The sequence below is a fragment of the Leptodactylus fuscus genome, chromosome 6 (assembly GCF_031893055.1).
Source record: "Leptodactylus fuscus isolate aLepFus1 chromosome 6, aLepFus1.hap2, whole genome shotgun sequence".
Classification (NCBI taxonomy): Eukaryota; Metazoa; Chordata; class Amphibia; order Anura; family Leptodactylidae; genus Leptodactylus; species Leptodactylus fuscus.
Window position 1 is genome coordinate 129,589,196 of NC_134270.1, and position 21,357 is coordinate 129,610,552.

At 43.7% G+C, this 21,357-nt stretch overlaps 1 protein-coding gene across 1 annotated transcript in view; it reads left to right on the forward strand.

Moving 5' to 3' along the window:
* Nucleotides 1-255: 255 nt before the first annotated feature.
* The window catches only part of LOC142209315 (signal transducer and activator of transcription 5B), a 122,073-nt gene continuing 100,971 nt past the window's right edge, over nt 256-21,357 (forward strand). Inside the window, exon 1 of the mRNA XM_075278275.1 lies at nt 256-645. The gene's annotated coding sequence lies outside the window, so the exon portion shown is untranslated. The remainder of the gene's footprint in view (nt 646-21,357) is intronic.

Consider the following 21,357-nt stretch of genomic DNA (forward strand, 5'->3'; position numbering starts at 1 on the left):
ACAAATGCGCATCTGAGATTTAAAGGGGAAGAGGTTTTCAAGTTGACGTAAACATTTTGTTAAAGCCAGAGGTCTAAGTGTTACACGGAGCTTGGGTCTGCAGGAGTAGCCATGTTGTTGGAGCCAAGTTCCCTTTAGGATAATTACGTGTTGACTTCTCAAAAATGGCCGCAGCCCTTACACTAAGCTACAGAGCAGCGGACACCTGTTACTAGCAACACATTTCTGTGTAGTAAACACAACTACTCCGAGGGCATGACAGTAGGTGTTGCTAGACTGCGAGTAGTAAGTGTGCGCAGCGCTTAGAGCCAGAGCCTAGCTCGCTGAGGAGAATGCGTGCGCAGCCGGGGGCTACGGCTGACGGATGGGGGCGTGGTGCTGAGTGACGGATAGCGCGTTACCCCAGGCAGGTGGCGCTGCTGAGCAGGCTGAAGATCTCCAGCAGAAGCTGGGACAGGCTGAGCAGGCTATATATCACTTATACTACCAGAGCTAATGCAGGCATAACAACAACCCGTGGATTAAATGTGCAGCTGGCGGAGAAGGAGGAAAAACAAGGAGATTCAACCTCTCGTTCTCCTCCCCTGGGGAAGCAGGGACCAAACATCTCCCTGGGGGTAGAGGCTGCGGCTGAGTCCCCCTGAGGTATGGAGCTGCGGGGCTGGGGAGTGGGTTCTGTCAACTCGAGTGGGCTGGGAAGTCTTCGTGTGCAGGAAGGTTGTGTGCAGGAGTCTCCAACTGGAGAGCTGCACGGCTGTCACACCGAGCGGGACTGTCACTGTGTGTGTGTAGGGGGGGTGGCTGCTGTTACACGGTGTGTGGAAGGACTGTCACATCGTGTGTGCACTGCTAACTTACTATGTGCGAAAATAAGTGCTAAGTGTGTGTCTTAGTGCTGTAGCACTAAGTGGTTGTGTGTGCTAGGACTGCCACACTAAGTGTGTATGTGTGTGCTAGGACTGCCACACTAAGTGTGTGTATGTGTGTGTGCTAGGACTGCCATTCTAAGTGTGTATGTGTGTGCCAGGACTGTCACATTGTGTGTGCACTGCTAACTTACTATGTGCGAAAATATGTGCTAAGTGTGTGTGTTAGTGCTGTAGCACTAAGTGGTTGTGTGTGCTAGGACTGCCACACTAAGTGTGGACTGTATCTGTGCTAGGACTGCCACACTAAGTGTGTATATGTGTGTGCTAGGACTGCCACACTAAGTGTGTATATGTGTGTGCTAGGACTGCCACACTAAGTGTGTATATGTGTGTGCTAGGACTGCCACACTAAGTGTGTATATGTGTGTGCTAGGACTGCCACACTAAGTGTGTATATGTGTGTGCTAGGACTGCCACACTAAGTGTGTATATGTGTGTGCTAGGACTGCCACACTAAGTGTGTATATGTGTGTGCTAGGACTGCCACACTAAGTGTGTATAAGTGTGTGCTAGGACTGCCACACTAAGTGTGTGTATGTGTGTGCTAGGACTGCCACACTAAGTGTGTGTATGTGTGTGCTAGGACTGCCACACTAAGTGTGTGTATGTGTGTGCTAGGACTGCCACACTAAGTGTGTATATGTGTGTGCTAGGACTGCCACACTAAGTGTGTATATGTGTGTGCTAGGACTGCCACACTAAGTGTGTATATGTGTGTGCTAGGACTGCCACACTGTGTGTATATGTGTGTGCTAGGACTGCCACACTGTGTGTATATGTGTGTGCTAGGACTGCCACACTGTGTGTGCAGTGCTAAGTTACTATGTGTGAAAATAAGTGCTAAGTGTGTATGTTAGTGCTGTAGCACTAAGTGGTTGTGTGTGCTAGGACTGCCATAGTAAGTGTGTATATGTGTGCTGACTGCCATACTAAATATGTATATGTGTGCTAGGACTGCCATACTAATTGTGTATATGTATGCTAGGACAGTCACACTAAGTGGTTGTGTGTGGAGGGGGGGTGGCTGTTTTTACACTGTATGTTAGGTTTTGTCACATTGTGTGTGTAGTGCTAAGTTAGTATGTGCAAAAATAAGTGCTAAGTGTGTACACTGTACCACTAGGTGGGTTTGTGTGTTAGGACTGTCACACTAATTGTGTGTGTGTGCGCACATACCTGTGTTAGGACTGTCACACTCTGTGTGTGTACACGTTAGGAATTCCTGTCACACTGTGTGCGCGCGCTAGAACTGTGACAATGTGTGCACATGCGTTAGGACTGTCACTAAGTGTGTGCATGCACATGTGATAGGACTATCCCACTAAGTGTGTGTACATGGGCTAGGACTGTCACTGTGTGAACACACGCGTTAGGACTTTTACACTAAGTGTGTGTGTCCACAAATGTGTGTTAGGGCCATCAAACTAAGTGTTCGCACGCGTGTATTAGGTCTGTCATACCAAGTGTGTGCGCACGCACGTGTTAGGATTGTCACACTAAATGTATGTGGGCACATGCATACATTAGGACTGTCACACTAGTGTGTGTGCATGCATGCTAGGACTTACACTTTGTGAGTGTGTAAGGACTGTCACACTTTCTGTGTGTAGTGCTAACTTAGTACGTGTTTTAAGACTGTCACATTAAGTTGTACACGCGCGTTAGGACTGTCACGCTAAGTGTGTGTGCGCCCGTTAGGACTGTCACACTACAGTGTGCGTGCATGCTAGGACTATTACACTTTGTGAGTGTGCGTAAGGACTGTCACGCTTTCTGTGTGTAGTACTAACTTAGTATGTGTGGGGGTGCGGAGTGTAAGTCACAATTTATAGTTGTATGAGCTGTTGTGCCAAGTGTGTGTGTCTGGATAAATAGTGGCAACATGGTGTATGCATTCAGACTGTTGGGACTGCCGCACCTAGTGTACTGCTGTGGTGCTTAGTAGGATGCATGCCTAGAGGCTGCAGTTGCACACAGTGTATGTTGGGGTGGTGGAACATATGTGGAGCAGATGTGTGGGGGTGCCTTGGGGCAGTGGTACCTAGAGGTGGAGGATGTTCCATGCAAGGATGCACACATTGGGTCTTTGGTGCTGAGTTGGGGGACATATGTGTGGGGGTGCCTTGGGGCAGTGGCACTTGGAGGTGGTGGATGCACACATTGGGTCTGTGGTGCTGAGTTGGGGGACATATGTGTGGGGGTGCTTTGGGGCAGTGGCACTTGGAGGTGGTGGATGCACACATTGGGTCTGTGGTGCTGAGTTGGGGGACATATGTGTTCATGAGGCTGTAGTGCTGAGTGACGGCACCAGGTAGAGGCGCGTGTTTTGGTTCTGTGTGTTGTTGCTGTGATGCCAAGTCAGTCTTCCCTAAAATATGTGTTGCTATGAGTGCCTAAGTATTGTCCCAGGGTCTATACGTGATCTGTTATTACTACAATTATTACTGGAGTTTATTCATTGTGTTCATGATACTATAGTGTACTGATATTATGGGGTCATTGTATCCGGCACTATTAATGTTTTACTGTGTCTAGTGTGTGTCAAGTATTGCTGGGTTGGAGCCATATTTCTCACTAGTACTTGGCTGACTATACAAATAATATATTTATCCAGCGAAAATCTGTGAAATCTGTGGCCAAAATGATAACAGCAGATGTTACTAAAATAAGCAGGATCTGCTGGTGATCTCCAGATAAATATCTCCTGTAGGACCAGATTAGAGGGGTTCAATTTCTTTGTGGTTCTCTTTGGGATTGGTTCTGACTCTGTCATGTGATCAGGACCCATGGCACTCCGCCTTTTCCCTTGTTTGTACTATGGGGGCTGGCATTACTATTATAATGATCTAATTGTACAGGTAACTAGCAGTAAACATGGGGGAGGTGGAAGAAGGCAGAGCGACTCTGGTGTCCTTCCCAAGAATTTGACTCTGGGTTGGAACCAGCCTGAAGTCCACTAGTGTGTGTCAGAAAGGACCAGGGAGAGGTAAGTGTTTAAAGGAAGCCCTTGAAGCTGTGTGCGGGGCTGGGGGCTTCAGTGTGCACAGTAGGATCTATAAACTGATATGCAATAAACCTATTATATAGAATATTTTTATATATATCTATATATATCTATATCTGTTTTAGTACAATCCATATGGCAGGGATGACTTGGATTTGTAGCTTAATTTTGCTCCATGTGAAAATACAGCTCCTAGTATGACCTGAGCAGTGGCATTATACATATATATTAGCAGCCAACATCTTGCTACGGACCATACAGGTGAATGCAGTACTGATCCAATGCAGCCAGAATAAGCGGTGACATCCAATGCCTCTCAGGTGACATCTTGTCGCATTGTACTCATTCCCTTTACTTTTTCTTCTCAATCTTGCCCAGACTACCCAGATGACCTCTCCTGTAACTTCTTGTGTCTTCAGAATTCATCATGCAGATATTCTTACATTTTCATCTTACCTTTGTACATCCGTACTCACTATATTGAGACAAACTCCTCAAAACGCCACACATGGTGCCCTCTGAAAATAATAGCGCCACACACTGTAACCTTTGAATATATCTGGTCTTAATAGGTGTCATACTGTACATAGTGTTACAAACTTTGCTTCACCTTGAAAATATTAGCGCTGCACAAAGTCCCCTTGAGTAGTAAGTGCCAAATACTATGTCCTTGCAAAATAACATTGACCCTACATAGTAACTCTGAAATGTAAGTGACACACACTATGCCGCTCTTAGTAAAACATAAATACATACAGTACTGTGCTTCCCCAGTATCCAGTGATGCAGGCCATAGCTAGCGCCTTCTGTCCTGGCCTCACGGATGTAGTGTATGTACCAGGTGGATAGTAATATGACACGGACAGGCACATGGATGAAATATCCCTGTGCCACCATTAATTTAATTCAAGGAGCCCAGGCTGTAAAGCCAACAGGTTTTTGACCTGTCTCGAGTTTTGCCTCGGACTCATGGCCATTTAATAATACAAGGTTGTGTGTATGGGGCAATAGTAAACAATGGCTTAGTGTGCTAGCCCTGCTGAACTGAAGGGCGGGAATGGGGGCTTATGGCATGAGTTCAGTTGAAGCTGTGGAGGGAGGGGAGGGACCAGGTTAGCATTCAGCCTTTTTTTTTTTTTTTAAACCAACCTGTTTGGGAAACTGGGTGTATCCCACACCTGTATTAGTGAGACCGGGACCCTATAGTACAAAGGTGTCTTATTTCTTGTATTTAGGAACCTGTCTGCTTTCAGGTGGCAGCTCATTGTCCTGGCAGTTCTTATCTTTCACTATAGAACTTCTTGTATCAGATAATATCGGCAATTCACTAGGAAATAAGAAGGTATGTAGTGCTGGGTGCATGACAATGTTTGGGACTAATTTACTTTTTTGTGGCACCCCATCTGTCAGTGACTATTGTGCATTAGCAGTACCAGGGAGGTCATAGTATACTCTGACTTGATGTGAGGGTCAACCCCATATATCGATACCTCAACATAATCTGTTGTATTTAAAGTGAAAGTGTTGTTGTTTTATTTTTGTTGTGTTTGAACATTTCTGTAATACACTTAACCTATCTAACTTCCTTTTAATTAAAAAACAGGCTGTGCAGTACCTTCAGGCAATTGTTTTTGCAGTGTTGATCAATGCAAGAAATGAAGGCTAAAATTGGCCCAAGAGGCACAGGCTGTGTTTCCATGCAGTAATGGCTTCCTTGTGGTCTCCAATAGGGAGTATAGTGGCTGATAGATAAATGCATCTGTATCATGTACTATGGTTTACAATAATATCCTGCCATCCTCCCTGTGCTTAGTATTGCATAACTTGTTAGGTGCTTCACTTCCTTTACAAAAACGTATGCTGAGCTTGTTCAACAGCAAATAGAGGAAAAGGAAAAAAGAGCAATTTTTGTTTCACCAATACCATAGGCTTGTGTATGAGCTAATAAGCCGTATTATGTTTCCTGGATCCCAGAGCCCTGGCTGCGCCTGGATAGATTCTGATGTATGTGTTGGCAATGTGTCCATTGTGTGGACATGTTCAGACCAGTAAACAACCTGCCCCTGCAGTCATAAACAGAGGTTGAGATGAGTCCTTGACATACTGACCATGCATTGTCTTCCAAGAGTAAGGATAGCCCAAGGCTTATGTTTAATGACATAACCTTTGTCCCTATGGTGACTGGCCTCAAGTATGTGGAGCAGTTGTTTGTCTGCTCGTAGCTTTAGTGTTGGCCTAATAATACTGAATGTCAGGGGTCACTTAGTTTTGGCTGATATATTTATGATGATCTTGTGTATCCTTATGAGTGCAAGTGTTTATAGGCTGAACAGAAGTGATTTTATTAGTTCGTTGGAATTGCATTTGGTGGTTTTTGCATAACTTGCTATAGAACGGTTTAGGATTATGTCAGATTCTATTGTGTCTCATGGAAAGCTGTGGAATAAAGATAAAACCTATAGAGGTTGTCCGGAATCAACCAAAACAGGGTAATGGTGGAAAATGCCTTAAAATAATCAAATAAGCATTGCTTAGAGTGGTTTTCCTGGCTATATAAATAGTGATGACCTATGCTGAAGATAGGTCTGTAATATCAGATGTGTAAGGTCTGATACACGGCATACCCATCTATTAGCTGTTCTAATGGTGAATGGAGCGGAAAGCAGGTAATTCTATTCTCTATGTAGTGGTGGGACTGCATATAAGTGCAGTACCAGGTCTGACCATTACACAAAGAACAGCGCTGTCTTCTCCCTGCTCTATTATGGACTGGCATATAGACTTTCTGTGTCAGTCTAATGAACCTTATTCTGCTGTAACCGATGTAGAAAGTCAATAGTATGGAGTGTCCCAGACACTCAGCCGTACACCTCTTTCAATAGCGTTCGCAGCATCTAAGGGGTTTTGGAGGGAGGGCGCTCCCTCCTGGAGGCATCGGAGTCTAAAAAAAAAAAAAAAAAAAATGATTGCCATTTTTTTGTACGTTACAAAAAAACACAAAACATGATTTGGTTTCTAAGGCCTAGAAAAGGTCAGTTACTAAAGGGTTATCTGTGGAGAACAGCTGATCGATGAGGATGAAAGGTGTCGGATTGATCTGATATTGATGATCTATCCTTAGGATAGGTCATCGTTATTTTTAGCCTGGAAAACGCCTATAAAGCAGGGCTGCGGAGTCGGTGTCAGGGCCAGGTTTGGATGGAGTCGAAGTCTGAATAAAGTTACAGCTACATCTTAAAAGGAAAGTGATTATTTTAGATTATACCATTAATATTGTGTGATTATATAGCTGAATACCAGTAGTTTGGTACATGTTTACTTCCAACCATAGGAATCAATCATGAATTAGAGGATCTTTACTCCTTCACCATGGCTGGCAGCCATTTATGAAGGGCTAGGGCTGTGGAAAAATAGAGGAATCAGACTTGTCGGTTTGGCCTACCTACTCCACAGCCTTGGTTTAGAAGCACACCCCACCCATATGTTCTGTATTATGGGATTTCGTGTGTCAGTCTCTCTATTATTATTTGTATTGCTGCTTATATCTCTATATATCAGAACGGTGACACGCTTTCTCTACTGAGTCCATTACAGGCACTAGATCTCCTATGGCATAAAAATTGCATGGACAGTACAGGTTTTCCACTGGGGAGGGCATAAACTCCTATCATGGCTATTGCTGAAGATAAGACAGCTGCTGTCACTCAGTTATAATGGGAGAAATGACAGCCCAGATGGTCCTGGCTTTAGCTGGTCATGTCATGCTTTGCAGAAGCATCATGGGGGTTGATAGCAAAGTATAAAGGAAGCAATGGAAAGCTAAAAATCACAATGGAGCCTTTTTAGAAGAGATTGTAAGTATGTGTAAAATGCATGCACAGTGTGAATTATGGGCAAGTGAGGGGTGGAAAGCAGTGGAGCACTTTATGCTTTAAGAAAGATTGATATGATCGTGTGTGCTGCGTCATTCATGTCGTGAAAAAAAAAAGATCAGCACGCGTACACTGTTGTAACTGCAGAAATGTCTGACAGACAGGAGCAGAAGCAGTGACCCACTGGAGATATGGCTCCCACAGACCTGCTCACTTTCCATAAACCATAGTAATGTAATAACGTTAGACAGATCCAGCATCGACCAGGTGAAGGAATTTAAAATGTAACTTTTATTTTCTTCCATAAAACGATTACATAATCATAATGCAGAGTAGGTTAAAGATATTACAGCATCATGTGGCTACGCGTTTCGGAACGTACACCGTTCCTTCCTCATCGGTATCAGCTGGTTGGAGTCTCCATTTGTTTCCGTACTTTCCAGGGGATATTCAAGATATAGGGTGAGCTGGATATATGTTTTGACTTTGTAAATGTAATAATGTAGTTATACTTATGACAAAAATCCAGAAATGCTGGGAATTGGGTTAGTGATTTGCAGTGTTTCTAGCATATTACAGAACCTTATGCATCATTTTTTACTTAAAGGGGTTGTCCAGTTTAAGACAAATGTTATTGTTTGTATAATGAAATTTTATCCAACTCTTAAATGCTTTTCAGGGACCAAAACGTCAGAGAGCCCATGTGCTAAAAAAGCAGTTACCCGTCTATAATGGGGCCAGTCAAGTTTCTGCTGGTTTTATACTGAAACCGGCGGAGAGAAAAAACTCGAACGCTTATGTGAACCTAGCCTGACTTATACATTGGTGCAATAGTAGACAACAACTACAATACAGGGCACACAGAAGTCACTACACTACAGAAATATATGTTTGTCTATGGGAGTATTTATCAAGACGGCTATTGTCCGTGCTGGTCTTGCGGTGGAGAAAGTGCCTACTTTTTGACAAGGCGCAGGCTTTACTACAAATGAATCGCATCCTCTGGCAGTCTGTGCGTCATTACTGGAATCTACACCCGCTTATAGCTGCCATAGACACAACAAAAAAAGGTTAAGACTGCACACCCCAGTGTGAACAGGTGCTCACTGCAAAGTAATATATGTACAAATACAAAAGTGCAAGGCACGCCGCACACAGCCCAAGGGCATATGAAAACCCTACAGGGCAATACTAACATAATAAAAACACCTAATAGGCTATATAATATAGAGGTTCTTTGTTATACATATTTCATCAAACAGTATAAAGCCCTGTACCTGCCACGACAAGGTGACCTCATTTAGATGGGAACCTTCACTAAACAGACATACCTCTCTTGGACCTGAATAGGTTGACAGCGTGAACACAGGGCAAACTACCTCTCGGACCTGGAATAGGTCTACAGGGTGAATAGGGTCCAGAGCACTCTCTATTTCAGAATAGCCTAAGGCAGATGGGAGAAGTGGAGAATGAATATGAATATATATATATATATATATATATATATATATATACACACACACACACACACACACACACACACACACACACACACACACACACACACACACACACTATTTCAGTTGGATAAACCTTTGCAATTAGAAGGGGGTGCTAGTCAGCCCATGGAGGTAACCACCCCTCACTATGTAATAAACAACAAAAAAGGTTGAGACTGCACATCCCAGTGTGTGCCATAGATTCTACTGATCCTTTCCCTCAGATAACTGGTGTAACTAATGGTAAACCTTGTGGGGCTGACAGCCCTGCCTATAGCACACCCTTGTCAAGACTGGCCAAAAATGCAACCTTTGCCCTGTCGTCTTGCACCTGGAGCTTAAAAAGTTGCAAACTTGTGACTTATTTTTACGTTATAAAAGGGGCTTTGTAAATTTGCCAGTGTGACTTTATTCACAGATTCATATCCTTGTTTCAAATGGGGGGAATTAATATTGTCAGAGGAAAACAAAAAGATTTCGCTAAAGGAAAAGCTTGCCTTCATGCCTCTGATCCATCCTGTTATGGCACAAAGCTTACAGCGTATGTTTAGACCTTTCATTTATCTGCGCTGAGGGTCTTTATTTCAGTCGTACAGTATTTTTGAGTATTATAGTAGTCTGAGCCCCCTAGAGATCGCCCCCCCCCATCATGTTTACAAATAATAGGGCCACAGAATTGCCGGCCATAATGGATATTCACTTCTTTTCTTCAGTATATAAACTGGAGTGGTTAAAATAGTTACACGATTGTTATCATTTGGTGCATCCTCCACCCACAGAAGAAGGGCACACACTCATGCCAAATATCCCAAGGGCATTACATGTATGAGACTCCATTCAAGTCTGCTGGTTTCAAGTTTCAGAAATGTGTGGGCCAGAAACTGAGCAATGCTGAAGAGGGTTGACTACTGTGTGAGTTCTGCAGTACTTTAGTCGTAGACCCTGGACCCTAGGCTGTGACCACCAGCTTGTCCCACAAATATGACAATGACTATTACCTAAGTCTGCTCATGGCAGTTCAGTGCAGCTGATATACTGGACGGTCCAGATTCTTAGCACTCTTTCCCTGGATGTGTTTTTGGCTTTCTGACCTTGGTTTGTAAATGTTAACCTATGCGATGATCACTTATCTTGTTCTATCTTGTTCGCTATACTTTTTTTTTTTTTTTTTGCAATTCTACATGTTTGTTCTTTAACCTCCCCTGCTAACCTTCATAGGGTATAGGAATAATGGAGGTGCTGGCCATGGTATCTGCAGAGCAGATTGCAGGATCATCTGTTAAAGGGACCCTGCCACACTCAAGATACAATCCAATCTAAGGACAGCATGGTGAAGTATAGCTTTGTGGGAAAAGATTCAGTATAACTTGTCATTTATTCATTCTGGACTTGAGAGTCCAGTGGGCGGTCCTATTCTCTGATGGACTATGTATATTTGTCAGTCACTGGGTAAGGCAGAGTTCATATGAGGTATTTTCGTCAGGATTTTGAGGCCGTATCCGCCTCAAAATCCTCACCAAAAAGATGGCTCCCATTGAAATCAAGCCAGACATGCTCATTCTTCAGGCCGATTCACCTCGCGAATCCGCCTGAAGACACTCCCGACTAGGCCCATTCATTGGGCCTAATCTAGAGCGGAGTGCGCGACTGGATGCTGGTGCACTGCACTAGCATCCAGCCACGGCTACCCGTATTTTGATCCGGAAAGTGAGGTGGCCTCCACCTCCAGTTTCTGGACCAAAAAAACCCTGTGTACACTCAGCCTAAGACCTCTGACATGAGTAATACACTCAAAAAAAGCAGAGGATTGAATGAAGTTCTATGCACTGCAGGATATTATAATAATAATAATTATTATTATTACATTTTTATTTATGCAGCACCTAACATCCTAGGGTTCAAGTACAGACAAAATGAGACATTAAAGAGTAATAAATCAATTTACACAAAGAGCGAGGGCCCTGCCCACTAGAGCTTACAATCTACAAGGCAAGGATTTGTATATAGAGGTGGCGTCTACATTTTTGGGTTTATTTTGAATTCTGTAAAGTGTATAGTTCATTGATGTGACTTTGTGAAATGATGTTCTCTGGCCACTAGGCTTATGGTCGTTACATAGAGATCTCTATACCATCCTTCTCCCTTGTACCCCAAGTAACATTCAGTAAGTTAGTTATAAATAATTTTGCTATGCTTTCCATTGGCTCAATGATATAGACTCCACAGTACAGAAAATTCCTTTAAGAGGGAGTCTGTCACCGGAGTGAGACTGTTTAAACCAGTAACGGTTACATAGGTCTGGCTCACCTGAATTTACCGTGTTCACCTTTGTCGAGATATTAATTTCCTTCATAGTATGTAAATGAGGAATCTAGAGCACCGAGAGTGGCTGCATTGCTCCAAACTGCTGCACCCCACACAGCTCTTTGACCCTTCTTCCCCTCTCCCTTCTTTAAAGGGATTCTACCAATAAAAACCTTTTTTCTGTGGCTAACACGTCGGAATAGCCTTTAGAAAGGCTATTCATCTCCTACCTTTAGATGGGATCTCCGCCACGTCGTTCCTTAGTAATACCGGTTTTTACCGGTATGTAAATTAGTTCTCTGGTTGCCCAAGAACAGGATCCTGCGCCGCCTCTGTCTTCTGCTGGATCCTCCCCTTCTTTCTTCAGCAGCGTCCCTTTGTCGGCTCTTACACTAGTAGAGCCGACTGCGCATGCTCGCAATTGCGCAGCGCAATTGCGCTGTTCTCGGGCAGCGGTGGGGACGCCCTCATCGCATTTTCAGCGCTGGGGCCCGCCCCCATCACTGCCAGAGACCTAATTTACATACCAGTAAAAACCGTTATTACTAAGGAACGGCGCGGCGGAGATCTCATCTAAAGATAGGAGACTAATAGCCTTTCTAAAGGCTATTCCGACGTGTTAGCCACAGAAAAAAGGTTTTTAATGGTAGAATCCCTTTAAAGAGGACCTTTCATCAGATTGAGTACAGGCAGTTCTATATACTGCTGGAAAGCTGACAGTGCGCTGAATTCAGTGCACTGTCGGCTTTCCCGATCTGTGCTCCGAGAACTGTAGCTCTTTACATTCAGAAGGGCGATCCTGACAATCTGTCAAGAACATCCTTCACCGCAGCGCCTATCGCACTGTACAGTGTGAGCGGGGAGTGAACAGTCCGGCATGTAGACATTAATAGGACTTGCTCTGCTTTGGAGCAGCTGATCTGCAAGGGTTCTGAATGTCCCGGTACTGTAGCGCTTTACAGTCAGAAGGGCTTTCCAGCAGTATATAGAACTGCATGTGCCCCGGACCATGAAAGGTCCTCTTTAAGTGACAGGTCCAGGGAATTAAGCTGAAATATCGCCTGGCATGACATCCCAAGCATATTAGAACAGCAGTTTGGAGCCATGGAGCCGCCCTTGGTGCTCTAGACTGCTCATTTGCATATTGTAAAATAAATTAATATCCTTACAATGGAGGAACTCATTTGCAAAGGGCAAAAGATGAGCTAGACCTATGTAACGGTGTTGCTGGTTTAATGTGCTCCAGTCCTCCCCCCAGTGACAGACTCCTTTCAAAATGAATATTCTGTCTGGTGTGTGCCCTAGTCAGAAGTGTCCCTGGAAATTCTAGTGGAATGTTAGCACCCAAAGGAGACCAGTGATAAGACAAGTGATTTGTTCTAAAAATATTTTCACTTTTATAGTTCTTCTGCCAGCTGAGGAGAGACCTTCTTCATACCCAATGCTTTTTTTGCCGGTGAGACTGTAGTATAACCTGTAATACCAGCCATTTGTTACGTGGTATCCATTGCAGATTGTGCAGACCCATCATCCTCTTCAATTGCATGCCAAGCAAATTGTTTTTACTTCATGAGTCATCTTGGTGTTGTCAGCATGCCAGTTTTAGTAGTGTGGGCCTCTGATGGAATGCCATACTAGTCATGACAACACATGTCTGTGACTATCCATGTGTAGTACCCGGTAAATATATATTACTTGGGTTCTATTTAAATACAATACCATCCGGTCAAAGCTAGATAAATCCCCTGAGACCAACTAAACACAGAAAATATCTGATCACTTGCTCTGTATTAGGTTTAGTTCCTTCCATCCTGTTTTCTGATATCGCAATTATCACTAAGAATATGTAAGGAAATTACACTGTCTTTCCTCCTCCTCTTTACTCAAAAAGATGCACCCATCTGTTCCGTGTTGTGTGCATAACTCCCATAGAGCTGAATAGGAGTTATGGAAACAGCGTAGCTTGCTGTGCTACCCTGTTTCCTTAAAGGGAAAGTGTTCTCTAATGGACATGACCATGAATGCAGGAACTTCCTCTGGTCTGGACTTTTGAGAAACTGACCAAGGATTTTGTTTCCACGGACAAATTTGTTGCGGATTTCCCCCCCCCCCCATCCCCGACTTCGGAGCAGATCCCTCCCGGAATCCGCCTCCTATTGATTTCAATGGAAAGCAGAAATCGCAGCAGGATGCGGAATAAAGAAGTGTCCCGCTTGATCTTGCTGTGGATTCAACTGCGGGGTCTGTGGCTCAAGATTCCTACCTGATTAGGTCCATTCATCCGGGCTTAATCAGGAGCAGTATGCCGCAAGGAAATTCCTCTACATTTTCCATTGTGTGAACATATCCTAACACAGAAACCAGCAGAGATTGTGCTTGCACTGTAAGATAACCCAAGTACAATAAGGAAATCTTCATTGGGTTCAGCCCATAGAAAGTTGTAGCATTCATGCTCTCACCCATTTACGACCCATCAAGACAAAAAATGATTAAAGTAAATTTTTAAAATTCTGCAAAATTTATTTAAATATAAATATTTAGATTTGCAAAATTGTTTAACTTTGAATAGTCTCCAATTATGAGTATAGTTATATTTGTGAGAATACGTCTTATTTACATCCAGAAGCAGCTTTGCACAGCCATGTTCAGCTGTTGTCACAACAAGCCTCGTCTTAACCATTTTTGGCTGAGATGGGAATATCCCTTTAAGCCTTGTCTCTTTCCTAAGCTCCATCCCTGAGCCGTTTCCCAGACAAAAGTGGAAAAATATCAGCGGGAGACTAACCCTTGTGTTATGTGCAGAATTTCTACTAAACTGTTTCAGGAACACACAACAAATCCTGCAGACTAACAAACTATGGGGGCAAGATTAGCTCGAATTTACTTTTATCATTCAGTTCTGAACTTTGTGCCCCTTTAAATGGGATCACCTAGAATTAGAGAACATGGCTGCTTTCTTTCAGAAAGAGCTCTACTTCCTCTTCTCAAGAAGTGACATCGGGTCTATAGGTTAAATAGCCATACTGCAGCTTGGCCCACATCATTTGAATGGGACTGAGATATAGCATGGCCATGTGACCGTAGAAAGCAGCCATAGTTTCTAATCCTGGATATTGCTTTTATCTCCTGCATGAACAGCCTGATTTGGGCCTTTAGAGAGGACCTTTCACAACTTGGGGCATATGAGGTTTTATATACTGCTTAGAAAGCCAACAATCGGCTTTCATGTTCTGTGCCCTGGGTGAAGAGCTATCGGTGCCGGTACCATAGTTCTTCACCGTCAGAAGGGCGTTTCAGACTGTCAGGAACGCCCTTCCTCACAGTAGCGCCTATAGCGCTATACTGTGAGAACGGGGAGGAACGCCTCCTCCCCTCCTGATAGTGTTTGTCCATAGATGAGTACTGGGGAGGCGTTCCACCCCGCTCTCACAGTACAGGCTATAGGCGCTGCTGTGAGGAAAAGGCGTTCCTGACTGACTGTCAGAAACGTCCTTCTGACGGTGAAGAGCTACAGTACTGGCACCGATAGCTCTTCACCTGGGGCACAGAACATGAAAGCCGATAGTGTGCTGACAGTTCTTTAGTCGTCTTTCTTTTCTCCATGCTCAATGTGGTACACACAAGGTCACAGGACAGAGGTTGAGTCAACTTTAATCCATTTCAACTGGCTGCAAGTGTGATTTAGTTATTGCCCCCACCTGTTAGGTGCCTCAGGTAAGTAACAGGTGCTGTTAATTACACAAATTAGAGAAGCATCACATGATTTTTCAAACAGTGCCAATACTTTTGTCCACCCACTTTTTTATGTTTGGTGTGGAATTATATCCAATTTGGCTTTTTGACTATTCTTTTTGTGGTTTTCCATTGAAGACAAATTAAATGAAGATAATAATACCAAAGAATTTGTGATTGCAATCATTTTCTGGAAGAAAATGAGTATTATCTGACAGAATTGCAGGGGTGCCAATACTTTTGGCCAACACTGTATATAAAACTGCATGTGCCTCAAGTGATGAAAGGTCCTCTTTAAAGGGATTAGCAGGCTTCCAAAAACTAACTGGTAATACATCCACAGCAGTGCTAAATGCTCATTTTTACCTTGCGCAACCTTTGCTTGGTTTTATTTTACTTGCTGTTCCTTGTATCACTGTTGTTTTACATGCAGTGAATCTGTGAACAAACTACATTTCCCATGATTCATCTGCCTGATGTCACTGTGTGTAAGCATCCATTCTCCACTATCCTCTGTGTGCAAATTCTCTCCCTGCTACAAGGTCTGTTTTGTGTCACAGTATCTATCTTGTGTCTCACTTCTTTACTCTGTGCAGCATCACTATTTTCTGCATATCTGACCAGGCAATAAATCACTCCCATGAGTGGCTTCAAGAGGAAAGGAGGTCATGTGCTGCTGTGATATTTTGTTTGCTGGCTGAACTGCTCACAGGGAGAGGTAGTGAGGAAACATCAAAGCTATGGTCAATGACCTGAACATAAATCAGATAAACAATGCTGAATTTAAACAGAATAAGTAGTGTTATTGTTTTGATGCATCCTGTTACTTGACCTATATTTTTTTTTTAAAACTGGATCAAATTTTAAACTATTTTTTTTTTTTCCATTCTTTCACGCTCACGGGAGGTCACTTTATAAACCCATTCAAGTGAATGGATTTGAAAACTGACCGCCGGGTTTCAGTACCCCGTCCAGTTTCTCGGGTAGAAGACGGAAACCCGCTAAGCGGAGACCAGGTGCTGGAGTGAACCTGTCCTAACTGATAGGTCTGTTATGATAGGTGTCCGGTTTTTTTTAAACTGACTTCTTCTGAATAGAATCCAACTGTAGGTAAGTGTGAACTCTACCTTATTGCTCAAGTATACATAACACAGGGCTAACGGTTCTCTCAGATATGTCAGTCACTGTACCGGGCACTTTACATGAAAAATTGGCATCCACTGCTGCTAATTCTCCTTCTTGGGGGTCACACGTGGTGGCTGTATTATACTGTTATATATAAAAGGAACTTGTAGCTAAGTTGAGACAGGACCAAACATCTACAATTGCTGTCGAATCTGTCTGTGTCTGTTAAAAATAACCCTGGAAGAGCAGGCAGTGCTTTATGTGTAACTGGAGCTTCTGTGCATTAGTGTGGTCATAGTCCAGCTCTGCCACTGGGGCAGGCATAATGGATGCCCTCAGTGACTATACTTCTGTTTGGAAGTAACTTTATGGACCTCTTGGGACCTTGTCATAAATGTCCAGTTGGGAATACCACGATTAAATCAAGTCTCTTGGGTCTTATTTGGCTACTAAATATAACAGCACTGGGTAGAGGAGGGCGGAGGAGCGGAATAACAGCATCGCTCCTGCCGCTGCTGGCTTCATGCAGGGCAGAAGCATAGCAATGTTGCAGGCACCTGTGCCGGCGTCTAATCCTCCCCGGCATCCGCCTCTCTATTACAGCGGATGCTGGGTCTGTATTGGCATTGTGAAGGCTAGACTGGTCTCACCATCTATGAGCGTGCACGCAGGGCCAGCGGCATCTTGCCGCTGGCTTAGCATATGTAACCCCGCCCACCAATGACGCAACAAAGCAGGAAGACAGAAGATTTTACAGCAACGAAGACTGGTGAGTATGCGATGTGGGAATACCCCTTTAACACATTTCCAAACCTATCTTTGTGGCCTTATAATGTCAGAGATGATGATGATGATGATACAATTTAGGTAAATTGTCCTGAGTGTAGTACCAAGTCTTTCAAGTGCTTAGGCACTCCGCATCAAATTCTACCCCACTCCAGGAGAATGAAGGTTTTTTTGTCCTCTGTTGTTAACAAAGTAGTGGTCTGGCAGTGTGCACACTACTCTATTCACTTAAATGGGAGTGATGGAAATAGCTGTGTGCTACACATTGGCCATCTCATGTCCTCCCATTTAAAAAGGATCTTTCATCACCTCCAACAAGTCCAGCTCCTTACATTAATGATTCCAGCACAGTTGGCATTTTTTCTCTAGCCCCCACTGTTCCTGGGCTATATAGTCTCTGTACTGTCAAGTGGGCGGTATCAAGCAGAAGCATACAAGAGGTGTGATTCTGAGCTCTGCCCATGATCAGCTCTGAATCACACCCCCTGCCTGACATTGCCCTTCTGACATTACAGAGCTTAAATAGCACATCAGGCATCAAAACTATCTACGCTTGTTGTTCAGGAATGGTGGGAGCTAGAGAGAAAATTCCAACTGTGCTGAAATCAGTGGCGCTGCGCCTATTAATAGATAAAAAGAACCTGCTGCTCTGCAGCTATGTGTGTATGCACTCTGCAGCTATGTGTGTATGCGCTCTGCAGCTATGTGTGTATGCGCTCTGCAGCTATGTGTGTATGCGCTCTGCAGCTATGTGTGTATGCGCTCTGCAGCTATGTGTGTATGCGCTCTGCAGCTATGTGTGTATGCGCTCTGCAGCTATGTGTGTATGCGCTCTGCAGCTATGTGTGTATGCGCTCTGCAGCTGTATGTGTGTATGCGCTCTGCAGCTATGTGTGTATGCGCTCTGCAGCTGTATGTGTGTATGCGCTCTGCAGCTGTATGTGTATGCGCTCTGCAGCTGTATGTGTATGCGCTCTGCAGCTGTATGTGTATGCGCTCTGCAGCTGTATGTGTATGCGCTCTGCAGCTATGTGTGTATGCGCTCTGCAGCTGTATGTGTATGCGCTCTGCAGCTGTATGTGTATGCGCTCTGCAGCTGTATGTGTATGCGCTCTGCAGCTGTATGTGCCATTACATTTCCGATAAACTTATTATCTTCTTGTTTGTGTTAGCTCACACCATTGTAAGGAAAACAAATGTGTATGCGCTCTGCAGCTGTATGTGTATGCGCTCTGCAGCTGTATGTGCCATTACATTTCCGATAAACTTATTATCTTCTTGTTTGTGTTAGCTCACACCATTGTAAGGAAAACAAATGTTAGTCAGGGCAAGTAGCCTGAAATTTCGTATCATCTGCCAACATACACATCAGCATGGCCCATGTCAGTTCAGCTTTTTCAGCCCTTGAGAATACAGCTCAAGCCCGAGTGGTTGCTTCTTTAAGTGGATGTGTTAACTCTTTGTTTGCCAAGAAGTGACAAAGCAAATCAACCCGGTGGTGCGCACACGATGAGCACACTGCCAGACACTTTTATTATATAACTGGTTTCGTGTAGATTGGGCACAGCGCCCACAGTGTTGCTGGGGATTCTCTGTGGAGATCCAGCAGTCCTATGCCCGGATAGCCAGACTTTCCTCCGATCACTCACACTCATCGTCCTCTCTTCTCTGTTATGTAAGAAGTAGTTTGTGTAAAACTTTACAATCACAAGAGCCTGATAGTGTTGGTTACTCCTGGCCTCTGTGTGTAGATAAGCTGGCTGTCCTGAGGCACACGCAGACCGAGGACACATGGGCAGAGAGAATTAGTGGAATGACGGACATGTCAGAGCTGTAACAATGCTAACTATACAGTGTTCTGGTCCGCACAGTCTTGTAACTCCGACTCTTCTGGACCATTTTCAGATATATGCAGTAGAATACCTAAGAACCCAATTATATTAGTGATTTATTTTACATCTTTGACCACGAACTGCAAGGAACTGATCCATACATAAGAAAAGACGTGCAGATATTAGTTAAAGGGTTTTCTAAGGACTCTATTAGACCTAAAAATTTTTTTTTTTTTTTAGCCAATCCAGGCTTGTTCTATGGTGGCTTATTACACAGGCATATGCAGGGGGAATGATCGCTAAAGCAGTTGTTCCCCCAGCATGTATTTTCCGTGTTTGCCGGCAGCCCAGGCCTTATTACACAGGACGTTGTGCTGTCAGTGAATGATAGGTTTTTGGCCTAGTAGCAGTCACCCGATGAACAAGCAATTGCCCTTCGATCGGGTGATCATCTCCTCTATTACATAAGCTGATTATTGGAAATTTGCGATTGATCTCAATAATTCCCTACAAAATTGATTATCTTAGGGCCCTATTAGATTCAGCAAACGTGTCCAAAGCTAGGAATTATGATAAAATAACAAAAGAATCTATAATCTTATCCACCAGGGTTTGTTTGTTGGACTACAGAGCTGATGTGTATATAAGCCAATTGCAGGGTCTTAGTGATTTACAGTACGGGGCCGCCAAGACCAGTGAATGGCTCATATAGGGTATATGGGCATGCAGAAGAGAGGATTCTCATTGATATTGGACCTGAGAGCGCGTCCATTGCCTCATTGATCACTCCTCCCGGTTGCTCTAATCGGTGTTTGAGACTTGCTGCTCCCTCCACCTGTCGATACGTCCTTTACGTACTTGTGATCGGGTATCACAACCAGATCAGGTGAGAGGCCATCTGGTCTATTTCTGTCTATATTTTGGTACTTCCATCAAGTCTTGATAGACTCTGTATACTATAAAGTGTGCTCGGTGTCTCTCTAATTTTAATATTTTGGAGGGCATTGTTAGAAGATGACACCCCTGAAAATTGGAGACCCGTGACATGAGCCAACAGGCCTGGACTTGGTGGAATTGAAGAGTGTTGGGTACCTGGTTGTGTCAGGCAGGGTAGCCTGCACATGCTGGTCTCATACAGTAATGGCGGTGTTTTTTCTTACAGGAAGGGTACTGAACTATCTGAGGAAACCAGTGAGTTAATTCCTCCCTCCTCCTTCAGTGGCAAAGCGATTAAAGCAGGCGTCTTTGGCTTTATCTTTGTGACTTCTTAATTTTTACTTTGTCATGCTTCCTCTCCCCTCCTCTTTCCACATAACTGTCTCCTATCTCTTACCATGGTTTCTATTACACTGCTGTACCTTGCCTGGGGCCCTCTCCGGCCACCAGCGAGACGGCTTGAGATGGCTCCTCTCTGAAAGCTTTACACAGTGAAATGTGGTTAGCTGTGCCCTCTTTGGTGTGCAAGAGTCTCCTGTACAGATTTCGCACATTGTTGAATAGGACTGTCCCTTGGAATGTCAATGTTGTATCTTCCATGTAAGTACTTTTCTTGTATTTTCTCTTGCGTGCTTTCTTCTTTTGGATCTTTCTTTTATATAGTGGCTGATGAGGGGTATACTGTATATGATAAGTGACAATATATGGTAAGGGTAGCTGTGGGTTACTATGAAGCATTATGACGTTCTCTGTCCTTGCATTTCTTCGTCTGTGCTTATTTAGCATTATTTTATCCATTCTTATTAGGTCCCTCCTTTAGAGTTTTAAGGGACATATTAGGAAGTAACGTAAATAGGAATCTGCTAATCTTTTTTTCTAAAATTGTTCTCTTTAGACACAGGAAAATTTGTACCAGCAAGGACTTTGGTTGTAACTGGTGTACAACAATCTATAATGTGGAGCTGATGTGTCTTCAGGCCTAAGGTGGAGTTCCTACTACAGTGTATGTTGTTCCCCTGGTACAAATGGGAGTGATTATCATTCTTGTGGATCCACCCGCTACAAGCTGCATCATGGCTTCCTGAGTTTATGGTTGTTTTTTTTTTTTTTTTTTTTTTTTTTTAGAACCACATCTCCTATAATCCCTTGTAACCACCTAATGCAGAGTTTTGGGCAGCAGCTCCATAACATTATCCCTGTTGATCATGCATGTGCTGTGATGCAGCCCTAGAGCCAACCCATGTATGTAACTGTATTAGTGACAACGTGCGCTTTGGGTGCTGAAATTAGACTGAGATAGATGTCAGATATAAAATAAGAAATACTGCAGGATGATGG